At 43.1% G+C, this 14,324-nt stretch overlaps 1 long non-coding RNA gene across 6 annotated transcripts in view; it reads right to left on the reverse strand.

Moving 5' to 3' along the window:
- Nucleotides 1-6,580: 6,580 nt before the first annotated feature.
- LOC120383867 overlaps nt 6,581-14,324 on the reverse strand; it is a 605,485-nt gene continuing 597,741 nt past the window's right edge. For all 6 annotated transcript variants that reach the window (XR_005588607.1, XR_005588572.1, XR_005588565.1 and 3 more), the window contains 2 exons: nt 8,605-8,694; nt 6,581-8,006 (listed from right to left, as the gene is read on the reverse strand). This is a non-coding gene — a long non-coding RNA (uncharacterized LOC120383867). The remainder of the gene's footprint in view (nt 8,007-8,604; nt 8,695-14,324) is intronic.

A 14,324-nucleotide genomic window follows, 5' to 3' on the forward strand; every position in this document is an offset into this window, starting at 1 on the left:
CAAATAACTCTGTCTCAGTCGTGTGTGATCTATTTATTGTCAGGGTCTGAAATGAGAGCTGTGTGTCAAATCAAAATTAGGCAGGACATTGATCACATGCTATCATTGTCGTTCCATGATTGGATGACCTCCTGAGGTCCCTTCCAACCCTGATATTCTATTATTCTAATTCATAGTCAGGTTGCCTTTGTAAATATTTGTGTTATAGGTTCAAAATTCAGTTCCTGCAAATATTCTCCAATATGTGCTTTAAATCTATCATTTCCATAAACATCCCTTCCACTAATCATGGTGACTAGGGCATTCATGGAAGTCAAACACAGAATTGACGGGAGCAAAAAAACCTGATTCCTCCTACCCCCTTTCCTCAAGCCAGTATTTGCAGGAAGTGTTCTGGAGGTATTTACCCAGCGTTAGTGTTCAAGGTAGGGGACATTGGAGTCTTCCCTCTTCAGGGAACCAACCCTGTCAAGGAGATGTGCGGTGACAAATTGAAGATATGGGAGTTGCTGGAAGGTGCAGAATGGGTGATGTAGAAGAGTACCATTCTCCTTTTGTAGAGTGGGCACATCAGAGGCAGAGTGAGCAGGCTATAAAACAAGACTTCTTACTAACTGGTTTGCATCAGTTTGGACTTAGAGAAGAATGGGCGGTACCTGGGTATAATTAAATTTAACTACTTCACAGGGTTACAGTGAGGAGAAATAGTTTACAAGCTATTCACACCAATTAGTACTGATTACACTTGTGCAAACTAGTTTTAATCCTTCCTTACAGCTACTCACAGGCATGTTGTATTATCCTCATTTTACAGAAGAAGAAATCGAGGTACAGATGGTGACTTGTCTGAGGCCATGCTGTGGATCACTTACAGGACCCTAAAAAGAGTGAATTCTGGCTTCCAAATACGTGTTCTAAACAATAGGTTAACCTTCCACCTCGGCCTACTAGATTTTATGAAGTAAGCTTATGTATATCCGATTATTTTCTCCATGTGAGGCCTGTGGTGGGTTATCTCCTCTCAATACAAATTAACTACCAGAGAGTCATCCCAGATGATGATAACCAATTCTAGAAATATTAAATACCCAAGGTCCTTTGAAATTTGGCTGTTCTACACACCCGGGCTATGCCACAAGAGGGGCAAGACGGCTTTTTCCCCCTGGAAAAATAGGTCACCGGAATTAGCCTCTCTCTTCAAAAAGATCTTTAACTGCAAAAATAGAGTAAGTAATCATCAAATCAGACCACTCTTAAATGTGATACCAATGGAATGCTCTCTCCCTTCTTTCCTGTTACCTGCCTGTGTAACAGCTCTGCAGAAGAGTGGAGGATGCAACACTCAAAGTTTGAGTGAGTCCAATCCTGTGGCCATTATAATTAATGGCATAACAACCATGGACTTCAATGGGGTAGAATCAGACCCTTTCTGAACTTCAGATTTCTGGGGTCACTTGGTTCAGCCCCCTATGGACCAAATGACAAGCTGTGTATGATGTCCAGATGTGGTTCCAAACTTTCCCAAAACCTGAAGTTGCTTGGCCTTGGCATTTTGATTCAGACCCATAACAGTGACGCATAGAAACTAACCATCATTTGCCAATATGGTATCTCCACGACAGCCTTAAACTAGATTGGGAAGTTGCATTAGTGTGCATGCCATGGATGTCATTCTTTGTGTTTTCTGGTACAAACGGAGGTTTTCTGGTGTGCAAAAATAGAATGCTCTTGTTAATAGTCCCTAAACATTCATCATGCCTGCACCCAAATTCTGTAACACCCATGCACAGCTCCCACTGCAATCAATAGTAACTGTACACCCATCTGAGAGCAGAAAGCAGGCCGTAACTGGATCCAAGACAATTGATTAAACCAATAAAAGACATTTAAATTATTTTTTGTCTCCTGGAAAGGATAAAGATCTATCAAAATGTCCTTTTTTATAATTCTACAATCAAATGCTTATTTGCTTCAGAACAGCTGAGAAAAGAAACCTTGAGTTTAACATTGAGGAAGGTAACTGTCTAATGGTTAGCTCATAGGCCTGGGTGTCAGGAGGTTTGGGTTTTATTGCCATCTCCCCCATAAACTTGTTATGTGACAGCCATCAAGTCACTTAACCTGTATACATCTCAAATTTCCCCATGTGGGAAAAAGTAGCATTTTTCTCGTCTATGGGGGTGTTGGGTGGTTTGAGGCTTAATTAATGTTTGTAAAGCATTGCAAGGTCCTCGGATGAAAGGTGCTATAAAACTTTGAACTATTATTGATTGCTTCATGTGCCCTGGTAAATTTTAAGTCCTGTAGCTGCTTGAATCTCTATTAAACAAAGACTGCTAATGCTGCTGAATTTTGCAGTTTTTGGCTTTTAAAATTGAGAAACAAGTGGCCAGTGAGGAGCAATATTTATTTATGAACTAACTCAGGATCCAAGCTCAGAGTTTCAGAGTTCTGAAGTGATATGCCATGAAGCCACTCTACTGCTAACCCACCTACCTACCCTCAGCACATATACACTCTTTGCTTTCAGGTTGTTTCAGAACCACTCTATTTAAATGATATGTACATTTCCCAGATAAATTATGTCTAGTAGACTGAATGAAGTTTTCTGCTCTTCTTCCTCACTTTGTTAGAGTATCTGCTTGTAAGAGGTCATGCTGGATTTTGGTTCTAGTGAGAAAGCTTGGTCAAAGATGCAGTTTTTGCAGCATACCCTGAAAGTGTCTGGACTTTTAACTAATACGATTCCCTTCTGGAAGTTTGTTCCACAACTGAACCTCTTTGCCCAAAAACACTATCTCCACCTCTCACATACTGTATATACTCATTCATAAGCCAAATTTTTTTAGTAAAAAAAAAGGAAGCACCAGAGAAGGGGGTCGGCTTATGAATGGGTATAGAGAGGGGAGAGGTAGGACACAGCCCCTCCCCCCAACAGAGGGAGCAAGGAGAGGCAGCACAGCCAGCAGAGCCAGAAGGCACAAGACGGGGCCAGAGTCTCTCCACTTCTGGCCACACTGCTCTCCCCCCAGCCCCCGAAGCAGCTGCAGCTCCGGGGCTGGCAGGCTGCAGCCGCACCACCCGGCCCTGCCCGCCAGAGCACACTGCAGCCGGGCCGCCCAGCCTGCTGGAGCAGCTCCGGCCAGGCCAGAGACACCCTCCCCTGGCCTGCCCCCTGCTTCTCCCCATGCAAACTTTCCCACCAGTTGCTGTCCTGGCCCGTCAGGGTAAGCAGCTGGCGCGCCGGGACACTTTGTTTACTTAGGTTTACCTCTATGCCTGTGGATGCTTGAGGTAAACAAACCGTCTTGGCCCACCAGCAGCTTATCCTGATGGCCTGGGAGCCAAAGTTTGCCGACCCCTGAATTACAAGGTCGGCTTATGAATGGGTCATAAATTTTTTCCATTTTTACTTATCCATCTTGGGGGGGGTCGGCTTATAAACGATCCGGCTTATGATAAAATATATACGGTACTTCATCCAGGGCTTTTTGAACAGCATGGTCCTAAAGGATCCATCCATGGGAAGACCAAGAACAAGGCTTTGAGCTGACAGTGAACGTCGGTTGGGAGCTAGAGCACAAGGAGTGATATGCCCATTTACTAGATAAGGGGCTGAGCTGGTGTCATATAAAAATGGGAATGAAGTTATCTATAGACGGTATTGCATTATATCACTAAATTTCAATAGTCATTTTTACATGGAGATTTTTACAGATGCATGTGAAGTGGCACAGATACCTTCTGCAACCAAGTTTGGAAGCAAAAAAAGAGATACAAAGAGAACAATCCCATTCATAATAATCTGTGTCCTATTGTTTGACTAATAGGATATGCAAGTCAGCAAAACACATGATTTCAGCCCTGTGAGCTTTGGTTTAGTCCTACATTTGTGAAGCGCCATTGCACATGAAATGCATGAAATGGGTTTTATTAGGTAATGCAATAGTGTCCGTTATTTAATGCCACAGGTTCACAATACTACATCATTTTTTTTTAAAGTACCATTTGGATTAATCAGTTGCTATTGATTCAGATACTGATTGTCTCAGATTAGCTCAACATATTCTTTTATCATCTGAAAAATAGACATTTGCAATTCATGTTAGCGTCCATAAGACAATGGACTAACTCACCAGGCCGTGCACTGAAGAACGCTCTCCAGCCACAAGATCCCAGTCCCCACTTTCTTCAGGGCTTCAGTTTCAGTTCTCCAGAGCCAGTCCAATATATCAAGCTTCTCCTTTCCCCCTGACTTCTGCAGGAGCCAGTTGACACCCTACAGAATTACACTCCTCGGGCCAGCTACCTAGGAGCAAAGAGGCTCGCCTTGACACTCACAGGCCTTCTGCCTAAGAGTCACACATAAATTGGCTCCTTTTCCCTGGCCCATAGACTCCTGAAGGAGTCTTCCTACTCCTTGTGATTCTTCATCTCAACTGTCCTACTTGCTTCTCTAATATCTGAGGACCAGGTGATCTTCAAGCTGTCATGTGATCCTTGGACTCACAGCTTCAGCTGATCAGGGGCTAGGCCATACTTCCCTTCAAGGGCCTGTTTTCCTGTGACAATGTCCAAAATGTAGATCTGAATACACATTTATATTGAAACGGACGACGACAATAGACCATTTATTCAGTCATAATTTCAGACTGAACAGTATTTCTGTATGTGTAATGCAGCCCAATACACACTTAGCCATGCTGCATAGATTTTAGATTGAAATAGACAAAATTTCAATTTTCTCCTTGTTGCATTAAGGCTCTTTGATGTGATGGATTTATTTCTTTAAATGTGAAACCGGTAAAGGCAGAAGCCTCAAAAACATTCACTTGAAAAAGAGGCTAAACCCATGTTGCTGCTCAGTTCTGAATCTTGTGGCAATACCACTTGCTGTCTTTATCTGCCTCAAGCCAGGCACTTACTCAATTCAGACGCACTGTCATGCTGAAAGATTCAGCAGGCACATTCCTTGTCACTTTTAACTGGTGCATGTCACTACACAGCCCTCTTTCCTCCCCATCCCCCCTCTAACTAAACAGCACTTTATCACCTTGCATTTAATGTAAATCCACGGGAAGGAGGAGACCACTCTACTGGTTAGCAATCTCAAGGATGCACAATGACAAAGTCAGCATGAACTATTAAGCCTGATATAACCAAATGCACTTGTATGCAAGGGAATTGTGGAAAGTAAAATTCTAAACAATTCAAGTGTACAAGCTCAGCATTTCCACAGGTGGCTCTGAACAATTGAAGGAGACCATTAATCAGCAGGTAGCACAGTTCTACAAAACCATTTCAGAAAAACAGTGGATGATGATTAATGTAACTTTTCTGGAGTAAAACTGCATTTTTAAACATTCGCGGCGGAGGACTATGTCTTTTTTTCCAGCAAAAGCAAGATTAATCACTTTCCCCTTGACCTGGGGTCTGCTACAAAATAGGACCTAGTTTGTAGTACTCAAACAAGAGTTGGCAGGAGCCTTCAGCCTCTGCCCTAGTTTGTGTTTAACTCTTTTATTTATTTAAAATGCTCCAGATGCAGTCTGAATTTCTTTGACCAACATTTATTATTGTTTGACCTGCATTAAAATGGGAATGTGCAAAAGTACTTTGATCAATGGTTTTAATCGTGAAAGGCCATCTGGTGCGGCTCACCATGGCTTCTGCAGAGTCCCTCTGTACTTTTAACTCCACTCTCTCTAATCATTTGTATCTCTTAAGAAAATGTTTTGTGCAGGGAAGTTTGCATTTTTATTCTCATCCCCACCAACCACCCCAACATACATTTCCAGTTATCAGTCAAAACACCAAAACTATAAATGTTTAGCCCCATCTTGCATATGGCATTACAAAGCAGTGCCACTGCATTAGTAAATACTATCAATTCTTTTCTGTATGGACGGTATTCCGAGATCGTTTCTAATGATTCCACAGAAAAGCAGAGGTAATGGGACACTATCAAGAAGTTTTGTTTCAAAATTTCGGTACATTATCAATCTAAGTGTGACAACGTTTTACTAGTTGTGCAAGTAAGGGCTGTTATATAAATAATAATTCAAATGTGCAGAGCATGGCATAAATATTAATCATTAGAAATACCATACTAGTGAGGTAGGCAAGCATTATTTTCTGCTGTAGGGAAGGGGATAATAAATTCAAATAACTGGAAGCTGGATTGCTCCTCACTGTAACCAAGAGGCACCATGACTGAAAAGGCAAGCACTGGCATGGGACTCAGGAGACTTTAGCAAGTCATAGACTGAGCTGGAAATAGCACTGTGTCACTTAGGGCAGGTCACTTCACATCCATGGCTGTTTTTCTTCCCACCTTCTGTCTTTGTTTAGGCTGTAAGCTGTCCTGGGCAGGCTCTATCACTATGTATACATACAGCAAGAAGAGGCCGTAATCTCAGCTGGGGGCCCTACTGACTAGACACCATAATATAATAATAATTAAATCTGACAGCTCCATCATTTGCTTAAGAAAACTTTCATCTGCAGAGGTGCCTTTTTGAGTGATCTTTGTGATTGGAAGTTGAAAGAAATCTATAAGAATCAAAATGTTGTATGCAAGAATATTTTAGCCAGCAGTGTCGCGACCTTAGGTTAGGTCCTTAAGCACCTAACTCCTCAATCTCAGTCCCAAGGCCCCTCAGGAAAGCAGGGGAGTGTGATGTCTTTTGCTTCATACCCAGGATATGTAATACAAAGGAAGAACAACCATGGTAAGGTGGGATTCAAATGACTCTCTGTCCTACACACACAAAACACGCAAGGCCTAGCTATTGTTATCCCTTTTTGATCTCAGCAATTAGCCAAAATTCAGGCTCCTGCAGGTTGTTACAGTTGGAGGAGAAACTGATGGTGGAGACAGGTATCGTGGATGCAATCCTGTTTATTTACAACGACTGTAAAAATTCCTGTTTCCCTGACGGCAGCAGGAGACAGTTCTTTGCTCCCATCTCCAAACCGCTTCATAGCCAGCACTTGGCTCAAGGGTGCTCGCTTGCGCTCTCTGCTTTTTCACAGTGCTTGTTCACTTTGTATCTGGTGCTTCTTTCTCTCGGCTTCTCTGCCTTTCTATGTCCCTTTGCACAGACATACAAAACAATAGCCAGCAAGACATCTCCACCCACACGTGCCTGTGCTTTGAGTGAAAGCTGCTTCCCCTCTTCTGGTTCCATAAAGGAGCTTAACTGTTTCTTACATTTATCCCAAATCCAGGGTGGCTATCATGCCCACCAGTTTCAATGAGGTTTAACCCAAGCCATAGCTCCAGAACAGCTGCTTCTCTGGTAGGCAAGGCCTGCACTATCCTATGCCTTGCTGCTTCTCCACTGAGCCTTTCCTACCTTCCTGGCTCTCCCCCCTCTCTGAGCTTACTAGCCACATACCTCCCTTCTCCCAGGGAGCAACTGCAGACTATTTCCCTGCAGCCCCTTGCTGCTCTCAGCTTTTGGGCTTTATACAGGCCTCTCCTGTTCCTGTCCAGCTGAGTCACATCTCTAATCAATCCCTGTTCCCTGGTTCCTCCTCCAGGTGCAGCCTGAGCAGTTAATTGGCCTACCTAGGCACCTTAGCCCCCTCAGGTCTTGTGTGGGATGGACACTCCATCACAGTCCTCTTTCATTTGCAATAAACAGCTCTGTGCCTCATGGGTCAGACAGGCAAAATCCCTGATTTGAGGAGCTCGTGATCTAGATTTTATACACAGCATGTGCACAAAACAATGGGGGCATTGCAGAGGAACGGCAGGGTGACACAAGCTTAGGCAGTGACTCAGCAAGTGAACTGTTACATTTCAAATTATTTCACTTTCTGTAGGTTTCTTGCAAGAGCTGCTTTCTTGGCACATTTAATGAGTTTTTCGTAGATTTTTATTAGCTGACTGATGAGCTCACTGGTTACGTGAAGGAAGAGGAGGATCCCAGTTTGCACATGTGTTGAATTCGTTTGCAGAAACACAATTCCCTTCCCTCCTCACTTCACTGATGGAGAAACTGAAGAAGAGAAGCAACATGACTTGTTCAAGGACACATTTTAAGCCAGTTACCGTAACCCTATAACCAACCATTCCTTTAGATTTCGATACTTCTTGACAGTGTCCCTTTAAATACATTAAGATCTCTGAATAGCATTGCTCAGATAGAAATAAAAGCTGCATTGGCATTTATAGACCTAGAAACTTTCTTAGCATCAACAACTAACAGCCAATATAATACTTACAATAAACTCAGTGCACCAGGTAAACTCCAAAAAACAAAACAAAGATTTCTTACTTATGCACAAATAATGTGAAACTCAATGCCATGGATTCTGAATAAGAGACCAACAGTAGATAAAACACTGTCTATATAACCCCATGATGCACCGTGAAATAAAATGGCTTACTTGCAAAGTGAAAACATTATCTTTCAAGAGATGGAATAAATGTAATTTGCTGACATTGAAGTTCTTCAGACAAACAGAGGATGCGAGAAATTCAGAATAGCCTTTGATTTTAAGAAACATTTAATTGACCAGAATCTGATTGCAAACCCCTTCACACAGATCAAGATTAAAAACTGAAAAACAAAAAGAATAAAGCAACCTGCTTACCAGTTCAGTTGTTTGCTGAGTAGATTTTCCATTCAATATTTGCAGACCACTAACTCCTAGTGATTCCATATGCTGTCACCCAGAAGAGTCCTATATAGAAAGAGAGAAAAAACAACTCATAAGGTCCCAAAGCAGCATTTATGAACAAGGGCCACAACTCCAATATTAGTATAAAATTACATATTTAAAATATTTTAAAGGCATAAGAATACCCAAAAATTGGATCTACAAGGAAAATTGAGCAGCTATTGTTTTCTACTCTCTTTATAACTGCAGAAAATAATTGGCACAAATTGGCACAAATCACTGGAGTCAGAACTGAGAAAGTTAAAAAAAAAGCATAAAACTGCACAGTTAAAAGGGACTCTGGATAATAGCTTCAGAAAGACAAGAAATCCTGCAAAAACAGAAGTGTCCCTCCATCCGCCCCCTCCTCTCCACAAACACTAGAAAACATCAGCAGCGGTGCTGGAAAACCTTAGCACAAATCCACTGGGCACCAAGCATAACAGATTTGAAACAAGAAGTCTAGTTTCACTGTCCGAGTGAACTGCAGAAAGCACAAATATGTAAGTGATGAAAGGTAAAATGTAAACATGAATTTTGGTTACATTTAGCTAGACCTTTAGCTAGACATTTAGCTCCCAGACTACTGCACTGGGCAGCACAGCATGGGGAGGAGGGGACCAGCCCTCTGTGGAGAAAGAAGTGGTTCAGAACTATTTAGAAAAGCTGGACGAGCACAAGTCCATGGGGCCAGATGCGCTGCATCCGAGGGTGCTAAAGGAGTTAGCGGATGTGATGGCGGAGCCATTGGCCATTATCTTTGAAAACTCATGGCGATCGGGGGAGGTTCCAGATGATTGGAAAAAGGCTAATGTAGTGCCCATCTTTAAAAAAAGGAAGAAGGGGGATCCGGGGAACTACAAGCCAGTCAGCCTCACCTCAGTCCCTGGAAAAAACATGGAGCAGGTCCTCAAGGAATCAATTCTGATGCACTTAGAGAAGAGGAAAGGGATCAGAAACAGTCAGCATGGATTCACCAAGGGCAAGTCATGCCTGACTAACCTAATTGCCTTCTATGATGAGATAACTGGCTCCGTGGATGAGGGGAAAGCAGTGGACATGTTATTCTTTGACTCTGGCAAAGCTTTTGATATGGTCTCCCACAGTATTCTTGCCAGCAAGTTAAAGTAGTATGGGCTGGATGAATGAACTATAAGGTGGATAGAAAGCTAGTTGGCAGCCGGTATAAAGCCGAGTGCCCCAAGGGTCGGTTTTGTTCAATATCTTCATTAATGATCTGGAGGATGGCGTGGACTGCACCCTCAGCAAGTTTGCAGATGACACTAAACTGGGAGGAGTGGTAGATATGTTGGAGGGTAGGGATAGGATACAGAGGGACCTAGCAAATTAGAGGATTGGGCCAAAAGAAATCTGATGAGGTTTAACAAGGACAAGTGCAGAGTCCTGCACTTAGGATGGAAGAATCCCATGCACTGCTACAGACTAGGGACCGAATAGCTAGGCAGCAGTTCTGCAGAAAAGGACGTAGGGGTTACAGTGGACGAGAAGCTGGATATGAGTCAACAGTGTGCCCTTGTTGCCAAGAAGGCTAATGGCATTTTGGGTTGTATAAGTAGGGGCACTGCCAGCAGATCGAGGGATGTGATCATTCCCCTCTATTCAGCACTGGTGAGGCCTCATTTGGAGTATTGGGTCCAGTTTTGGGCCCCACACTACAAGAAGGATGTGGATAAATTGGAGAGAGTCCAGCGGAGGGCAACAAAAATGATTAGGGGGCTGGAGCACATGACTTATGAGGAGAGGCTGAGGGAACTGAGATTGTTTAGCCTGCAGAAGAGAAGAATGAGGGAGGATTTGATAGCTGCTTTCAACTACCTGAAAGGGGGTTCCAAAGAGGATGGATCTAGACTGTTCTCAGTGGTAGAAGATGACAGAACAAGGAGTAATGGTCTCAAGTTGCAGAGGGGGAGGTTTAGGTTGGATATTAGGAAAAACCACTACGAGGGTGGCAAAGCACTGGACTGGGTTACCTAGGGAGGTGGTGGAATCTCCTTCCTTAGAGGTTTTTAAGATCAGGCTTGACAAAGCTCTGCCTGGGATGATTTAGTTGGGAATTGGTCCTGCTTTGGGCATGGGGTTGGACTAGAGGACCTCCTGAAGTCTCTTCCAACCCTTATATTCTATGATCTTTAACAACATTTAAAGCTCCTTAAATACTCTGACATGAATAACAATGCAATTTTGTGAAAGGAACTTTTTTGATTGTAGCTAATCATGTCAATTTACAAAACATTCTCTAATGTTTGCTAGTTACCCATAATTGTTCTTGTGAGTTGGATTTTTATTGTGAAAGGTATATTATTGGCTGTAAATATATATATTGGGTGCAACCAGAGATACAAGATATCAGAAACATGCAGCACAAAAAGATAACATATCTATAGAAGTAGGATAAAGCCAGAGAATAATCATGGCACAATTAGCCATGTTATGTAGCTTGGTAATCTCACAAGATACAGGACGCTTGCTCAGATACAGCCCAATCTATCTGCTGAAGAACATCCCAGTTTCAATCCGTTTTCAATGGCCATAGAACAATCTTCAGCCTAAGAGCTGTTTAAGATTTTTTTCTGCCTACGGGCACACACTAGTGATGAGCACTATTATGCTTAGGGAAAGCAGATGGCCAAAATAAACAGCCCTGACCCTCAAGAGACTGCATGGCACCATCACTAATGGAGAGACAAGGTGAGTGAGGTAATATCTGTTACTGGACCAACTTCTGGTGGTGAGAGAGACAAGCTTTCAAGACACACAGAGCTCTTCTTTAGAAGAGCTGTGTAAGCTCAAAAACGTCTCTCTCTTACCATCAGAAGTTGGTCCAATAAAAGTGTAACCCCCTGCATGCTTGTTCGAAGTGATGCTCTGTCCTCCTCTAGTGGTGGCTCCAGAATGATGAGCCTGATACAGCCTTGGCCACCACTAGAGGGGGATAGAGTGCTACGCTGATAAAGTAGAAGGTTACAAAAGATATTACCTCACTGACCTTGTTTTTCTAATATCTTGGGATTCATATGGCTATAACAACATGCATACTGTCACTAACGGCAGACCTAGTTCCATGGTTGGGGATAGGAATATGTACCCACCACCTTTTGCCTGAACAGTGCATAGGAGTTATTGCAGCCTGAAGACTGCCACATGTTCCTAGAATTGCCCAGTCCCAACAGTACAAGAAAGGAGGGAGCAAAATACTGGGAGCAGTGGTGCATGGGAGGCAGTGAGCTCAGACATTTTATTCTAATTGGTTTCTTACAACATGCCCATTGCCATGATATTTGAGCACCTCAATGTCCCAATTCCCAAATAGCTTGACAACTCCCAGCTAAGGAATGGATTTTCCTTCTCTGCATTGTAAGCCATAGGCAAATGATACATGCTTGCTGAATGAAGAAAAGCTGGATACTAGAGATTAGCTTTAACCTATTCATTAAGGTAACTGGTATTGTCATCAGGGGTCAATTAGGCTAAAGGTTTTCACAGACTAGTCACAGGAAGTAGAAATCTGAAAAAAGGACCTAAATCAAAAGCCAGGATTGGAATGCTTCCACATTTGAAGGGGAGAAGAGGGAGGTAGTTTAAAATCTGAACAGACACGGTCCAAATTTTCCTAGTTGGACTAGGAACTAAAAGGCCTATATGTAGGACTAAAACCTAAATGCCAGATCTAAATACCCGCAACCTTTGTTATGGGATGAAACAGCTTCAACATCCAGGCTCAGAATAACAACTACAAAGTCTAAGGAGTCCCCTTGTCTGGGGTGTGGAATAGCAGAATGAACTAAGTCATGGCATATCTTCACACAGGCATTCAAATGTGTCTGCAAGGTTTTCCTCTCTTCTCCCTTGTACACGGAAGGCAAATTGCAGGACACAGATGTATGTGACTTTTCTGTTAACACGTTAGCTTTCCTAACGATGTCTTCTAATGCAGCAGGGTTGGGTTTTTTTTCCCCTTTGCAGTGAAGATACTATATTTCTGAATCTAATTTAAACTGTTTTCCTTCAAATTTCTACAAATACAGGCATTTAACAAAACTGATTGATATATTTTGAAAAAAAATTATTGTTGGTTAAAAATTAAGCACACACATGCTGTGAACATTGTGAAATGCCACTTGTTTTTAACCTGACTTGTAAAATCGTGTAACACATTGCATGGAACACTAGAGGCGATTGTGCTTTGATATGTCATCCTGAATGTTTTTTATTTTGGATAAAGTGTTCCTGTTAATGTTTCCACTGTTGCTAGAGGGTTTCCTGTCTTTTTAGATTGCGCTTTTCTAGTCGGTCTAATGGCGCTATTCAAAACAGTTTACTGTTGCATGAATTACTTTTTGTCCTTCACAGACCTTGCATAGGTGCATGCATTTTGGCAACAAACTATTTGGATCTTTGATTTTGATAAGCAAGCATAAAAAAGCTGAAATATTTATCCAAGCCTTTAGAATGACTTGGATTTTCAAATCTGAGTTGCGTATCTCAAAAAATCAGCTTCTTTTATAAGATTTGAAGCACTCCTGACTTTCAGTTTAGCCAGAAATAGCTCTGTTCTCAAACTACTTCCACCTTTCTGGGCTCAGCTAGAACCAGGAACTGAAGATGCATGAAAATATAGTACTGAATGTATTGCAGTGGCACCTACAAGCCCTGAATGGGATTCAGAGCCCCCCCCCACCCCCGCACACACACCAAAGCAACTCCCCTTAGCCCCTAAAGGCTTTCAATCTCTGTTGGTACTTTTGTAAAACAGACACTATGACCTCAAGTGCTAGGCATCCTTGATAGTTACAGTAGAACCTCAGACGTAGAAACACCTAAGGAATGGGGGCTGTACTGTATTTGCTTTGTGTGTGGGGGGGGGGGGGAGAGGTCTCTGCTTCTGCCTGAGTGTATTTCCAGTTCCAAAGGCAAGTGGTTGAGTGGTCAGTTTGTATCTCTGAGGTTCTACTGTACGTAAAGATACAACCCACTAAGGACAAAATCAGCAGCAACCTTCCATTTACATCCGATGAAGTGGGTATTCACCCACGAAAGCTCATGCTCCAAAACTTCTGTTAGTCTATAAGGTGCCACAGGACTCTTTGCTGCTTCCATTTACAGCAATAACCAGAAAAGGAAAACGACCTCACCTTCCCTAAATACTGCATCACAGATTTCCCCTTTTTCCCCCCGCACTCCAGCAAAGAAGAGGTAATTTCCAGCATGCCTTGAAGGTCAAATGAAATCCAGGCATTTCAGACCAAGGGAAGGAAGCAAATTGTGCCTTCAGGGAGAAAACCCTACACCAGCAGCTTCTTCCTTTTAGCAAGATCCAGGGCTGGCTCTACAGTTTTCGCCACCCCAAGCAGCGCGCCGAATTGCCGCCGCAGGCGGCGGGGGCAGTCCGTGTGCCCTTAGGGCGGCAGGCGCGTTTCCGCGGCGGCAGCAATTCGGCGGCAGCTTCTATGTTTAGCCGAAGCCGCCCTGGACAGCTAAACATAGAAGCTGCCGCCAAATTGCCCTCACCGCGGAAACATGCCTGCCGCCCTAAGGGCACACGGACTGCCCCCGCCCTCTGCGGCAGCAATTCGGCGCGCTGCTTGGGGGCAAAACAACAGGGACTGCCGCCCCTTGCAGATTGCCGCTCCAAG

Source organism: Mauremys reevesii, linkage group 1, assembly GCF_016161935.1.
Source record: "Mauremys reevesii isolate NIE-2019 linkage group 1, ASM1616193v1, whole genome shotgun sequence".
Taxonomy (NCBI): domain Eukaryota; kingdom Metazoa; phylum Chordata; order Testudines; family Geoemydidae; genus Mauremys; species Mauremys reevesii.